The sequence below is a fragment of the Phascolarctos cinereus genome, unplaced genomic scaffold (assembly GCF_003287225.1).
Source record: "Phascolarctos cinereus isolate Bilbo 61053 unplaced genomic scaffold, phaCin_HiC Scaffold_7;HRSCAF=346, whole genome shotgun sequence".
In the NCBI taxonomy this organism is placed as follows: domain Eukaryota; kingdom Metazoa; phylum Chordata; class Mammalia; order Diprotodontia; family Phascolarctidae; genus Phascolarctos; species Phascolarctos cinereus.
In genome coordinates, this window is record NW_027556180.1 from 38003492 (window position 1) to 38019461 (window position 15970).

General features: G+C 40.1%; 1 protein-coding gene across 7 annotated transcripts in view; it reads right to left on the bottom strand.

Moving 5' to 3' along the window:
* The window catches only part of TBL1XR1 (TBL1X/Y related 1), a 172888-nt gene that overhangs the window by 99892 nt on the left and 57026 nt on the right, over positions 1–15970 (bottom strand). For 3 of the 7 annotated variants that reach the window (XM_078147331.1, XM_020980591.2, XM_020980582.2), the window contains exon 2: positions 8875–8940. The exons of 2 other annotated variants lie outside the window; for them this stretch is intronic. The gene's annotated coding sequence lies outside the window, so the exon portion shown is untranslated. Of the gene's footprint in view, positions 1–1292; positions 1394–1924; positions 2025–8874; positions 8941–15970 lie in introns of all 7 variants that reach the window. 2 more of the 7 variants (XM_020980603.2, XM_020980586.2) reach the window with 1 other exon arrangement.

Sequence of the window (15970 nt, forward strand, 5' to 3'; positions counted from 1 at the left end):
GTGAAGTCAGGTAAGGACAGCAGGATGATACCTAGGCTGCAAGCCTGGAGGACCAGTACCTTTGACTGTAAGTAATAGGAAAGTTCAGAAGACTAGAAGGGCTGACTAGAAAAGATGATGAATTGTGTTTTGGACATACTGAGTATGAGACTCTGATGAGACATCAAATTCAAGACGCAGTGATGTAGTTCTGAGCTACTGCACAGAAGAGAGATTTGGTAGGACTGGATGAAAGCTCTGGGAATCATCTGCGTAAAAGATAGTAATTAAGCCCAAGGGAAGCTGTGAGATCAGCAAGCAAGATAAGTACACAGAGGCCCAGGTGGAGAACTGGGCCTAGGACAGAGCCCTGGAGGACTGCCACAGTAGCAATAGAGGGTATCACTGAGAATGGGGCCTGGGTGACTGGGAGGATAGAGGCTGCCTCACTTATTTTATTTGTATACCTAGAACTTAACCCAAATGCCTGTCACACAGTAAATACTTAATGTTTTTTTTTCCCTTAATTTATTTGTTTTACTGAGGTATCACTTCATTAATCCACAATGGCCTTGAAGTAACAGATTTAATATATATTTTTGTGGGGTGGGGATGGAAGAATAAGGAGGCAAACACTTGACTTCACCCATATGGAAAATTCCTGGTATAGAAATTCCCTCTACTGACACAAAATGAAAACTCACTAAATGATTCCTCAGATGCTCAGTCACTTGCCCATGGGAGCCACAAACTTAAACTGGACAAACACTCACACATTTCTAAGTGGCACTGCTTGGCAGGAATTCACTGATCTGTCTACGTAACAGACATCTTAAGAGCACAGTGAAATGTTTAGTCCACAGTAGGTACTTCCACAAATGCTTACTGATTGATAAGGATTGTGGATTTGAATGCAATCTCAAACATTAATTATTACCTATGTGAAAAAGTACTGGGCTAGGTGTTGGGGATATACACATCCTTGAAGGGCTTCCATTCTACGTGAGGAAAGCAATACATATCCAGAGAAGGCTCCAGCTAGGGCTTAGCCATAACTCACTTCACCAGACGGATTTAACCAGCTGCCAAATGGTCCCCTTGGAACCCTGTCTCTTACAAGCGAATGAGGTGAAGTAAGTATAAAAAGGCAGACTAGAATCCATTTTAAAAGAATTATCCTTCACAACAGAAATATTAACAGGATCCTTTTAAACTAGATTGCACAAAAGTACCTTGTCTATCCTTACTAGGTGTTCCCTATTACAAATACCATATCCCATCTTATCATTGTAACAACTATATTTCAAACCCACCTTAAAGCTGTGCAGGCTACTACAAATTGGAACAGCTGGCAGTTTTTTGAAACTTATTTCCAAGGCTGTCCTATTGAGATGATAATTTCCTTCTATACATCCTAAGGGGGAAAAAAGGACAATTACAGATTTAGCATCCAGGATGCTTTCACATGTTTTGGTTCCTGGCAACAATTTCTTCCTATAGCTGTAATAGAGAAAAAGCATGAAAATTGGCTGTAATCCCAGGTTTGTCCCCAATTATAGCTGTCTAGTACTCTTCATTACTAATCTAATTAGCTACTAATCTTTATGGAAACTGATGGGTTCCCCAAGTCATAAACTTGAAGATGATCCACAATTTTTATTACAATGCTCTTCAGTCCCATTAGAAAAGGGTACAAAAGCAAGGACCTATTAACTATTAACTGGTAGTAGAAAAGATTAATATTTTTCTCAGACTCATATCTTTGACCAATCTTTCAAATGACACAGAAAACAGATAAATTTCCAAGTTCAGAATAATCACTTGCTCTTGGGTTCTTCAAGGGTTTCATCAGTGCCACACTCCCTTCTGGAAACCCTCTAACACCTCTGGAGGTAACCGTACTGAAAAAAGGATCCCTTAGCACCAGATGGGCCAATGCACTTACCTAGCTGAGCGGAGCTGCAGCTAGCACCACTAGCAAGTCCATGACTGTGACTCAGGTAACAGACCAGGGGCTTGTTCTCCACCAACATGACCTCAAATACCTAAGGATCATCACCACACCACTGTGAGACACTGAAACAGGAATGACTGATTGAAGTCCTCCTTAGCCATATGGCCCCATTAATCAAAAACCACAACATCCTTTGTAGTAAATAATTCCATTTCACCTAGATTTCATCCTAAATGGGGGATGGGTTCTGATCCGCATCTGTGAGAAGAGTCCCCTTTCACTGTAGCCCCATGGGAGTTTCATTCATAGAAGCATATAATTTAAAAATATCAGCTTTGGAAGAATGGGTTCCCATCTGTGTCCTGTAACCCTAGTCTTAGAAAACAGCACATTCACTAAACATGATTTTGATAATGTATATATTTCTCTAAGTTTTAGAACTCTCTCCCTTTATGTTTTCAAACAATGCCCTTCATATGGTTAATGTTAATGTATACATGTCATAAGCTCAATTTTTCCCCTTGTTCTAGCAAGCGCTTTTTTTTTGTTAAGTGTAACAAGTTTCCTATAGCTACTTCTAAGTAGGTGCTCTCCCATCGTACAGGCTGAGTAATAATAAGTAGTACGTTCTAATTTGAAAGAGCATTCTCACATACTTCATATGCCTTGATACCACCTCTCCAAATAGGCCCATTTCTACCACTAACCAAAACCATACTACAGATACCTTCAATTCAGACAGGCCATTTCCATTCATCAATCTAATGACTTGGTTCATGGGTTAATTTGCTTCTCTTCAAATAAAAAACTACCATGGAGATAGAAAGGACAGGTGCCTTATTCTGACATTTCATCCCCAAGAAAGAGGAAGATTGGGATTCTCTTGTACCTTCCCAGGGACTATATTCCCCATTCGTTACCCATAAGTACACCTTAAGTGTTATCATTTTATATAAGCATCTAAACAAAACTACTGGAAGGGTTCTGTATCAGACCTAAGTTTAACTGGTGAAACAGAAACTCGAGTTAAGAGGCTAGCACAGAATTTTATTAACTTAAAACATGGTGTCAGGCTTTACATCAAATAAATGAACATTTTTAATTTTCCTTAAGTCATGTGTTTGAACGAGGTCATTAATGTTAGGCTTCATTAATAAGAATTTACGACAACTGGATATGGCTAGGTTTGAGGCTCATCTCTACCAAGTAAATGAATCCTTTCCTCAAAATAAAAAGATAACAGAATCATTGGGTGAATGCTGGGAGCAAAGGCAGGCTTCTTTGGAGCACTATAAAAACACAGTTTAAATTCAACTGACAAGTGTAGGGCAAATGATTATCTGTTCACTAAGGAGATCCCAAAAGGATCTCTGTTACATCTCACTTTCCTAGCCTCGTTTGAGTTGTCATATGGATACGGAAACAAACTCAACTTTCTTTAAATTAGGCTTTAAGGCAGGTTATTATCTTATGATACCCTTTCTCCCTCATGAACTCATATTTGTGAAAATTTTCTGTTTGTTAAGTTATGGCCGAGGGACATTGTTGTCTTTTCCAATCCATCTTAAGATGGGGAAATGAGGTTTATGCTATTCAAGTATCACATATTTTGTGTAAGATGACATATAAATATGGCTGAAGTCTTAATAGTCTTGTGTTTGTACTGTATTGATTTCTTTTAATCTAAATGATTTTAGAAATTGGTTCTAACCTACATTCTATTTTATCTTTAAAAAAAAAATGGAATTTCACTCTCCCCCCAAAAAGAGGAGCTCTAAACCTTGGGAGTTTGAAAACTCTCATTTCCAAGAATCAGGAAAAACTACTGCAATGTCTGAATCTTAGCTTAACCTGTATAACCCTGAGCAAGTCATTGGCTCCACCCAGGGCTTCAGTTTGTAAAATGAGGGGAAATTTCGGATGGAGGGGGAAAATAAATAAGGAGGTTCAACAAGATGAGTTTTCTCAAGGCTCTTCCAGCTCTAGATCATATGATCTATTTCAGAACATGCACTGATAAACAAGGATGGTAAGGATGGCTAAAGACTCCAAGATGGAAGCTTAAGGGACAAGGATATTTACCTCAGAAAAGACTTAAGGTTTCAGGACACAAAAGAGAACCCTATAAGAGGAGAGGGCAGGACCAGGAGAGAGCATTGGCTGTTAGGAAGAAGGGAGAGTTGATCTCTGATGGTGGCTTTTAGGTTTCTCCTGTGGTCCTGAATCTTTCCAGGGCCACTCCTTCCCTAGGCCTCTCTTCCTTTTTTCTTGGGAGATGCAATGAAGCTTTATGTACTTTACTGCCTTCTAACTCATTGTGCAATAGGCATCTCAAAAGCAACATGTCCAAAAGTCAATGTTATCTTCCCCCTCTTCAGAATTTCCCTTTCTCTTGTCAAAGGCACCACAATGTTCTAGTCATGCAGGTTTGTAACCTCGCATCATCTTCTAGCTTATCTAATACTTGACGAAAAGTTGCCAAATCTTATCAATTCTATTGTCCACAAAATTCCTCACACACTCCTCCACTCACTTGGCCACCACCCTATTTCAGGTTTTCATTCTAGTCAGTTGTTATAAGGTTAAATAAACTCAGCATCAAAAAAATCTGAGTTGGAAGACCCTGCAGAAGTTAACATAAGCCAAACCTGTTTGAGAATTCTCTCTCTGATACACCCAACAAGTAGGCCATCTCAGAGGTTTAATACCACAACAGAGTACATCCTTAACAGTTACACAATGCAAGGAAAGCATAGGAAATATAAGATCCCACTGTGCTTGTCTATTAACTAAAAAAAAAAAAAGATGGAACAGCAAAACACTCCTTCAACCAGATGTCTCCTTTGTATATATTAAAGTATATAAGATTCTTGGAAACATAACAGAGGGCTTTGTGAAGTGAGGCATAAAACTGGCCATCACATTGCCAAAAAGTGTTCACCACCACCACAAAGAATATCCATATCTAGCACATGGTTGAAATGGGAAGTCTCCAGAGGCTGTTGTACTGAATGGCCCTACATCCTGGAAACATTACAGAGCCTCCAAGATGAAATCCATAATCACCCCAAAGAGTTTGCCTTAACTCTTCACAAAGAACAACTGGCTTCCTGATAGCACAGCCTGCCCAAAAGTTCCAATGGCTGTTATGAATAAACTGCCTTAACTACCTCTATTTATCCAATCTCCTCTAGGACAGCAGAGAAACCAAATAAATTTCATCTCTGGAGAATGCTCAGCTTCTCCTATGGAGCCTGTCAGTTTGCCCATACATTTTTAATGAGGAACTTGACACTAATCTTTTGTTAGATATCAAACCACTTTACAATTTGCCAAAATATCATTTTGGTGCATCTCCCACACATTTAAAAACGTCTCTACTTTCATCATGTGTATTAAGTTAAATTTCTCTTACTGTCCAAAATAATTAACATAACTGACAATAAAAACAAAAGGTCACTGAAAATTGAGATAAACTGAATTTAATAGAACAATGATACAGTTTACCATATGATCCCAAAGAGAAGCACAAGATTCAGTCAGTATTGACAGTCCTGGGTTCCATGCCCAGAAAAGACCCTTATTTACTAGGTCTGGGACTGTAAGTCAAGGTATTTCTTGGAGCCTCGGTTTCCCTGTCTATAAATCCTCCCTACACTAAAGGCTGGAGGTGGGGGAAGGATTAAGAAAGGAAGTGACTCTGCCAATCAGTGAAAGCATTATATAAAAATAGGCTATTACTTGTGTTACAACAAAGCTACTTACAAGTAGGAAGGAATATTAACCTACATAGGAGGGAATTTTAGTTTTTCTCAAGTGCTTAAAAGAAACTTTCTTCCCTACAGTTCATGAAACGATAATATGATAGAGAAACAGTTTAGATTATAGCCCAACTATAGAAAGCCTGGAACAGAAATTAATAAAATCAAGAGAAAAGCTTTAAACTGAAAAAGTACTGAAACTGGTCCTAAACAGAACTAGAAATCTTACTGGTTTTCACATGTCAAATGTCACCCTAACTGCCTTATCATTACAGAGATGCTTTCTTGAGAATCCCCAAATGTTCCATACGCTAAAGTTAACTGAATTTTTAATGATCCACTAAAGTTTTTAATCCTACTAATGAAAAAAACTGCACAGGAAATGCAACTCTATGCCCGATGAAAGAGCTGTTCTTTTGACCATCACTGACAGGACTATTCAGCTCACAGTTTTATTCTTTTTTAAAAAAACAGTAATAATAACCAAAATATCTGTCTTTATGAATGAACACAAAAATTAATGAAAGCAAATTAGGCCATGGGACCACAGAAAGCCCACACCCACCCCACCCCCCCAAAATAAAGGGAAAAAAAGGAGTAATGAATTTGGAGTCAGAGACGCTGAATTCTAATTCCAGCTCAATCTCCTCTGATCTCTGAGACACTCACCGATGTAAGGCCTTAGATGCCTCATCTATACAATACATGGATTGGGTTTACTTTTATGATTCTAGGATGATTCTGAAGGGCAGCAGGGGTTTACTGATAAAGAGCTCAGAGTCCTGAAGACCTGGGATTAAATTCCACCTTTGACATATAAGGGGTCTAGGAAAGTCTGGGAAAGCCTCTTTGATGGTCCAGGCAAAGAAAAGAAGCTACAGCACAGGGTGATATGCATGGGTAGAGAATTTCCTATAACCAGGAAATCACAGATCCCATACCTTTTCCTAATCACCCCCAAAAAGAATAACTCTATTAGGCTCAGTAGGGGGGAGTGGAAATGATCTCTACAGCGAATAAGGCAATCATAAAGTGAAAAGTCATGAAGTTGACTGTGGTGCTTAATTCTATTCAACAAAAAATTTATTTCCCTTTTCAATAAATAAAAATAGTGATATATAGGCAACCATATCAACCAAGCAGACCACAAAGGGAACAAGACAGAAATAAGTAAATGATATTTCAACTCAGATCTAATTCCTCTCCTGTCCTTTGATATGACAATAAAAGCTGCTTTTCTTCTTGAACCATTTGCCTTTAGCTAACACCAAAGTATTTTTCAGAAGAGCTCTGTCATTAGTAGCGGACTGACAACTGTTTACAAAATCTTATTATTTTTTACTTAAAAATCAGCAGCATTAATAGCAGCGCCCTAGTCGTATCACACTGTGTCAGCTGTCAATCTATCCCCCTCCTCCTAGATCCTAAATCTAATCCTGACCTTGGTTTAACCACAGCATGGAAGAGGAACACATTAGAACACAACTGCCTGATGTCTGGGGTTATTATTAGTCTGGGTTTATTGATATGTGTAAAAGAGTGGAAGGACTCTTGGGTTTGTCTTAAAAATGGAGGCACTCTATATTTCCCCAAAGGCTCACTTTCTTGGATGAAACGCATGACCCCCTGAAGCTTCTTCGGTACTCTCATTTGCTTCCTGGAAAAGTAGTCCACTAGTTTAAGATGTTTTTGATTTAATGTTTAAATGTGTTAAACGGTTCTAGAGATTAACTCACGGAATCCGCCCAGAAAGGTCACTTCTTGACGAAAAGAACAAGTTAAAACTTTCAGCTAGTACATTATATTTCTCACAAATTATTTAGCTGCCATTCATTTTCCCAGAAAACTGTATTTTATAGTAGAAAACAGGATGTGTAACTGAAGATGCTGACAAGCCCCCAAGTGTCTACAACAAATAACACAAGTCCTCTCTGAACTGAGCTAGACTGGTCCTTCATGACAAATAAGCCATTAAATACCAGATTGAGACCTGAAGCCTTGTGCATTTGGTAGACTCTGCCAAAGTGTATGGCAGGAATTTATTAGTGGTGTGTATGTATGCAGAAGGTTTTTAAAAGCACTGCAAAATGCTACCTACTGTCAAAAATCCTTTTTATATAAATATGATCAGTTTGCTCAAAGTAGTAAAGCTTACCATTCTGCTGCCTGGTGGCAACCACAACATAAGAGAAAATCACTACCTAGGTGTTGGCTGGGATTTATTAGAAGGGGACATTTTGATGACAAGGAATAAATATGAATCCAACTTTACCGTATTGAATTGTGACATAAATAAAACAGACCAGCCAAGACAAAGTTGTTGTACGGCTCCACTCCCTCATTTTATTTGTCTCAGAGGATCAATCAGTTTCACCTGATTGGGTCACCCTGGGAGTCAATGGAACAACATGTACAAGAAACCTTGGTCCACTCTACTCTTTACTCTCCCACCTTCTTCAGTTATATCCAACGTGGGCAGCTCTTCCTTTCAATCACATGTTCAATAAAGCTTTATTCCCCTATAAAAGACCATCTTGTGCATGGCAGGGACTGTGCCCTGTGTACCTAGAAGAGGCTTCATTCCTGCTTACTGAGTTCATCTAAATCAAAAGAAAGGCTTCCCTTTTTAAATTACTCAAAGCTTAGCCTGGCAGTCAGTCACCAAATCTACAAATCAGACAGAGAGGGGACAGAAAAGAACAGGGCTTTACTACTAAAATGGCACCTGATCAGTCACACAAACTCTTACATTTCACTCCCCCATATATTACACAAAAGGCAATCAGTTTAGTGTGTGACAAGAGATGAACTTGAATGTTATTGGGGATACATAATAGGTAAAAATTAATTTAAAGGAAGTCTAGATGGAAAGAAAGAAAATCACACAGGAGCTACTGTAAATCAACAAAATATTTAAATATGACCAGAAAATTTCTTTTGTAAACTTAAAGCACTAAACCCAACTTTCAAAACATTAATATGATCATCATTAAATACCAGTTTTTTTCATCCTCTTCAAATTAGAATGAAGAGGTTCTAAAAGCTCCACTCTGAAAACCTGACAAATATTTAAAATCTATAAAGTTAGTTTCTGCTTTGTTATATGTCATTACTTAAATGTGAGTAACTTTAGGTATAAATCATCATATTCTGATTCCAACTAGAAAGATATTCTCTTACCATTGGCAGTACATTGATGTGGGGAAGCTCAACTTATTTGGTACTTCCAATCACATGGAGCTGATACTAAAGGAAAAAGAAAATAAGGTGTTGAGTGTGTCTTAACAAAAAGAAATTTAAGAAATATATGAACAAGCAGAAAAAAACAACATCCCACTTGTCTGGTAGTCAGATATTAAAAAAAAAAAAAATAAAAGAATCTCAGAGCTAAGGGGGACCTTAGAGGATTAGATGGACTAAGGCCATCCCATCCCAAAAAAGAAGCCCCTCTTCAGCAGAGAAAAGAGTTGGAGAATAAGGCATCCAGGGGAAACCCACTATTTTCCAAAGTAGCCCATTCCACATTTAGATGACTAATTATTAGAAGGTTGTTTCATAGAGGTGTCAAACTCAACAGCCTGCAAAACTGTCATGGAGCCCTAAGTAGATTAAAATGCAATTGGGAACTGCTTAACAAAACAAATAAAAACATACCACAACATAAATAATATTAATTTGTGGTTTTCTAAAAGTCAATATGCCACTAGGATAGATAGGTGGCACAGTAGATAGAGTTGGGCCTGGAGTCAAGAAGACCTGAATTCAAATGGCTTCAGACACTTACTAGCTGTGTGCTCCTGGGCATGTCACTTAACCCTGTTTGCCTCAGCTTCCTCATTTGTAAAATGAGCTAGAGAAGGAGATGCCAAACCATTCCAGTATCTTGGTCAAGAAAACCCTGAATGGGGTCACAAATAAAAGGAATGAACAACAGCAACAAATCAATATGCCACCAGCAGGGCTTTGCCTCTACCTGAGTTTGGCATCACTGCCTTAGATCAATTTGAATACCCCCGGCTACTCTTCTATCCATGGGGGATAATCCTCCTTCTCCACTACTGCCCTCCAAATACAGGAAGAGAGTGATGCTGTTCCCCTCAAGTCTTCTATTCTCCAAACTAAAGAGCCTCATCCCCACAAAGCTGATCTTAAGGCCCTTCACCACCTGAATCATCTCCCTTAAGGATAACAATTGGAGTGCTTAGCACACATTCAGCACTTAATAAATGCTTGTTTGGTTCCCTCCCCTTTCCACTTTCCTCTTCCCCTCCAGCTTAACAATGTCCTTCATTAAATAGAGCACCCAGAACCAAATACAATATTACTAATGTGATCTGATCAGGAAACAGACTATCTACAGGGGTAAGGAACCTGTGGCCTTCTAGGTCCTCGGGTGCCTTTGACTGAGTCCAAGTTTTACAGAACAAGTCCTTTTATTAAAGGGATTTGTTCTGTGAAGTTTGGATTCTGTGAAAGTGCTACACTTGAGGACCTAGAGGGCCGCATGTGGCCTCGAGGCTGCAGGTTCCCCACCCCTGGACTATCACCTCCCTAGTTCTAAATGTCCTCTTAATGTAGTCCAAGACTGCACTGCCCTTTAGGGCCTACAATATTATTCTTTTGATTTAACTGCTTCCAGTACATTGAAACCTCAGATCCTTTTTTTTTTTGAAGGGGTTTAAACTACTGTCCAGCAACATGTTACCAACCTGGTACTTGGGAAGTATATCTTTAAAAAAAAACAAAAAAAAAAAACAAAAAAAACCCCCAAGACTTTAAGTCTATTACCAAAAATTTCAAATTTCTTTATTTAAGCCAATTTTTTAGATCTCCAAGATCTCAAGATCAGTTTTCCAGGCCTCCATAGCAGCTTTGTGTCATTTGAAAATTTAATAAGAGTGTGTTCTATGACTTCATTCAAGTCATATAAACAAATGCTCAACAGCATAGGGCCTCTTAAGCATGGCTTTCTCTATGGCACTCCAATATTCTCAATAGTCCTGGACCCAGAAAAGTCAAGAGACCAAAAATGAGCACGGACCAAAGAAAGGCGTCACTAACTAGCCCAGAGAGAAGGGTTCTCACTGGTTGGCCACGGCAGTGAAAGCCAGGTGGGACTGGAACCAAAGCTGAAAAGTACAGGAAAGTTGTAGTAAAAAGGAAAGAAGGGAAAAGGGCAGTGGGGTGACAGAAAGCAGAATCAACCACAACTGCAACCAGAGTAGGTAATAAAAAAAAAAAAAACAATGACTAACAGGCTACTGGCTTCCATAAAGTCTCTGCAGATACATGTAGTTTAACACACTACTTGTTCAAACTGAGGCATGACTTTTTAAAAGTTGAAATTATAATCAATAAATTGTTACTTTTGGAAAGACTGATTTCAAACCTTGTTTCAAATTGGAGCTTTTAAAGAAAGGGTTCCCATCAGTTATCAAACATGTCCAGAGCTCCTATGTACCCCTGACATACCTAAGCTATTTCTGAGCCAGTCTTTCAGGGACTCAGGGATGAGGGAAGATTTGAACAGGCCACCCTAATCTAAATGTCAGGCTATACTCTATAGTTAATTCACATCACCTGCCCAGGCAGGGTCTTTGGGGCCCTGAAGCTTGGACCTGTGAACTTACAAGTCATCTAGCTTAGCCTGGCTCTCAATCTATCTGGAGACAAATGAAGATCCAGAGATAAAGAATGAGTCTAAAATTTGGGCCTGATGGATTTCCAAAAGCCAGATCATACTATTCAAAGACTTTATAGCTCTACGACACTTAGATAAATAAGAAAGCCTATTCAGGAGCACTCTATTATGCACATATAAATTCGACCACAACAGCAACGACAACAGAAATGAGCAAAACCATGTTCCGACTTCCCCCCTCAGCTTCTTCTTCATCGACAACTCGTTTCTACAGTCCTACATAACTTACAGCAAAGCCTAGAGAAGAAACATACAATGCATTAAGTAAACACAAAGTATGAACGTTTAAATCTACGCACCCGATATAAGAATGTGGTCCTCACACCACAAAAGGAATCTCTGTTAAGGATTTTTTTTTTAAACAAACCTTTATCTTCAAGCATTCAGTTTAAAGTTTGCTGCTGCTGAGGAGCAAGGATGGTACAATACTGGGTCCCCACAAAAGAGGTGATCCCTGGGAAAGGCAGCCTTTGGCCCTTCCAACTACCTGGGCTAAAAAGCCATGCCCCTCCCAGCTCCAAGAGGAAAGAAAAACAAGGCAAGGCAGAGCTGGGCCTTTCCCATGTACAGGCCCAGCTAGAGTCAGGAGGGGAGGAAAGCCCAAGTAGCAGGCTCACTGGACAAAAGCAGCTAGATCCTCTCTCCTGGGGAAAAAAATGAAGGCTAGAGATAGATGTAAGATCTAGCCGTCTATCATGGGAGGTAACAGAGGCAGGCCTAGTACGAACAACACATATCTCACCACTTTGAGAGTAGACGCAGCTCTTAGACCAGGGTGGCCTAAGATGCACCCACCAGCCCACCACATCATGGGTTGAAGGAGGGGGCAGAGTAACAAGTCAAAGTTAACTGGGAGGCAGAGATACACCCCTGTGGCCAAGCCCTTAAGAAGATCAGAATGAAAATATGAAACTCAAGAGAAGATTCGCAATAAACCAGTAAGAGAAAAGGCAGACAGTAGGTGCCCCTAAATTCATATGTGACAAAGAATCAGCTTTTCAAAGCGTATCAGTTTAACAACTGGTCTTTCCAAAAAAGTCTGGACAGAATGGAGAGCCAGCCCAGTGCCGTACAATGGATTGGGCATCAGAAACCTTGACTCCAACAGGCATTCACTGCTAACTTTGGGCAGGTTCCTCCACTCCTGAGGCCCAGTCTTTTCATATCAGAAATGAAGGCCACCAAAGGAAGGAAGGAAGGACACTTCAAGGACCCCCAAAAAGCTAGCCCAGAGATTGGCATTCTCTTAAGGAAAGATTCTTCCTCCCACCCAGAATTGGGAGAAGGAAAAAGGCAAGGGAAGGAGCTATGGATCACATTCTCCTGGTTTCCCTGGATTCTTTCAGGTAAAAACCCCAACTTCTGCAAGAAGCTTTTCCTGATCTTCCTTAACAATACTGCCTTCCCTCTGTGATTATCTCCAATTTATCTTGTATGTATCTGGTTTGTTTGTAGCTGTTTGCATGCTGTGTCCTCCATTAGCCTGTGAGGAGCTTCTTGAAAGCAGGGCCTGTCTTTTCAGCCTTTTTTTTGTAATTCCAGCACCTAGCACAGTGCCTCGCACACAGCAGGGGCTTAATAAATGCTTGCTGATTCGACTACTTGATCCAATCCAGCACATATGTAAATGGAAGCTTTAAATAAAGAACCCCAAGATTTCAGAGTTGGAAGGAACACCATCATCCACCAAAGTCATCCAATTCATGCTAAAAAGTGCACTTCCCACACGGATTACGTCCTCCCCCACCTCCAGCAGCAGCTAGGGAGCAATTCTCCCAACTACAGGTGAATGGGCAGGAAAAATCAAGGAGGAGGGACATTTACTCCAGAGGCTAATGATGAGCCAATCCCATCGCTTTCTCTTCAACCATTACTGCCGATAATCTAATGCTGAGGAACCAGAAATGTCCCAGTCCCTCCAAGCCCAGGTTGATTATGGTTCTCAGAGTGTTTATTAGTGAAAATAAAATGATTCACAATGAATTGTTCTATTGTAAGAGACCTGCCCACAGGTCAGCTGCAAGTAACATTCCTCTAAGACAAGTGTTGGCCTTACCTCAAGCTTCTGACATGTCTACTGCAAGAACACTTAACAAAGCACAGACCAGGGGCAGCTAGGTGGCACAGTGGATAGAGCACCGGCCCTGGATTCAAGAGGACCTGTGTTCAAATCCAACCTCAGACACATAACACTTACTAGCTGTGTGACGCTGGGCAAGTCACTTAACCCCACTGCCTAGCCAAACAAACAAACAAAAACCAACAACAAAGCACAGACCACATGCTAGTGGGAGAAAAATGGATAGTTCCTATTTATAAAGTAGATTCTGTCTCACGTGACAACTGTGAGTGACAGAACCTAATTCGGAGTGTCCACCTGGTGCTGTAGTCTAAGCCTGGCTGGGGAAAATTCCACAGTGATTTTTTTGAATGTTGGCTGACTTTTCTGTTGATGCTCAAGGAGCCCCTCTGACCTCTAACTAATCTAAAAGAGTGAGTTCTGCCATCAGAGAAGAGAGGAAGAAAGGAGCAGAGAGTAAGAGGAGAAAGAAGCAAGAGAAGAGGGAAGAAAGAGGAGGCTGGAAATGCTCTCCAAAGCCACCCCACCCCTATCACAGTTTATAAGCTTTTAAAGACCGAGTTTTGGCCCCCCTAGAGCCTATCCCACTTATAACACCGCTCCTATAAAACAACTCTGGATAGTGTTACTATTCCACCTCCACTCATGTTTTCAAGGAACCAGTTCCTCCCATAAGAAAAGGAAAACCTGCCTGTACGCTGAGTACAAAAGGGGAAATTTGAACCATGTTATGAGCAAATCCCTATGCGGATAGATCATTTTATAACATCCTAATTTTATTTTGTTCTGAAAATGCCTGTGCTCATGTAGTGCCACAAGTATTTTGCAAACATTTTTGCCAGGCACCCATTAGGTTCATGAAAATTCTAAACCAATTTAAAAAAGAAAGGGCTTTTAAGGACACACGAACAACCACTTCATGAAATCATCTGTAAAAATTTCTAACAGTCCTGGCTGCTCTGAAAGAGTCCCATCTTTATTTTGATTTAATTTTCTCGAACACAGTTTTGTTTTAATTGCTCAGATGCTTGAGCACATCTGATTTGAAATAGGAAGGACCAAAAAACCTTTAGTTTTGGAATATAAGGGTCATTAAGATCTAAATAAAATTAACTTAAAGTGTCTTTAAACAAAATGACCACTAAATTCTACCTTAGCACAGAGAAGTCAGTTTTGTAACTCTTCCTATTACTGAGCTCCTATCCAACCACCCCTTCCACATCCTGCTCACAAGGGATTTCCTCAAAGACACAGTCATCTCCCTGATGCCTCCAGCACAGAATGGCTCCTCCTCCTCCTTCTCAGAACTCTTACAAATGTCTTCTTTGGATCTCTTACTATTTTCTACTTGGTGTCTTCTCTTCAGTGATTTATTTTCCCCCAATCACTTGTGAGGTCTTTGTGGGCAGGCATGTGTCTTCTCTTTGATGGTAGGTACTTCATGAAATGCTTGGAACATTTTAAGCTCTTAAATACTTCTCCATTCAACTGTATTGAACTTCTGCACAATGATCCCTTTTTTCTTTAACAAAACCTGAAAACTTGATGTTTGCTGAAATGAGAACTTATCCACACACTCATTCACTTTGCAGAAGTGTTTAGAATGAATCAGTGAGAGAAACAAAGAATGAAAACATGTATGTAAATATTTACTCTGTCCTAAGCTCCAGGGACACAAACGGGGGACCACCCATGTCATCAAGGAGTGTGTTAGAGTCCTCAGAGCGAAGTTGTTTCCACCAATACAAATTATTTCCAATTCAGACATTTAACCATTTGACAGTACCAAGGACTCTGGTGTCAAGAGCTTCCTTTTCCATATCTTCAGTAGTCGTTGTTGATTGGGGGGGGGGGCACTAGCAGAGGCATATTTACACAAGGGTTGCTTCCCCCCAATGACTGGCTGCAGGAGCTGAGAGTCTTGCTACTCCTGGAGTTCTTGATTTCAGGATCCTTGCCTGTCTCCATTAGGACCTAAAGGGAGGTAGGAGGGAAGGTGGTAGTAGTGACTGGATTTGACTATCATATGCCACCTCTGTCTCTTCTTTAGGGTGACTTGCTCCTTCAGCTGGACTGGTTTGCCTTCTCTATCAATTAAAACGCGGTCAATAGCTAGTAACTCCAAAGAGTTTACTGTAGTGCTCTGGCCTGGAAACAGGGCCAATAGTCTGGGAGTTCTATTGTTCGTAGGGCTCTTGCTGAGTGACAACTGGTATTACTGGTGGAAAGGATGTCAGGTCCATTCTCTAACAGATTTCAATCAGTAAGATTAGTTCTCCCAGGTAAAATATTCAAGAGAGTAGTTCTCAAGCACAAGTAAGATTCACAAATCAAGCAAAGAAAGTCTTTAGCAAAGGTTTGCCCACACACTAAACAGACATTGTAATTAACTACCACAAGAGCAATGGAAACAAGTATCTGCTCAATTCTCTTCAATCACCTCCAGACACAAAAGTTGAAATTCATAAGCAGTTTCTGACTCAACAGCTTCATTA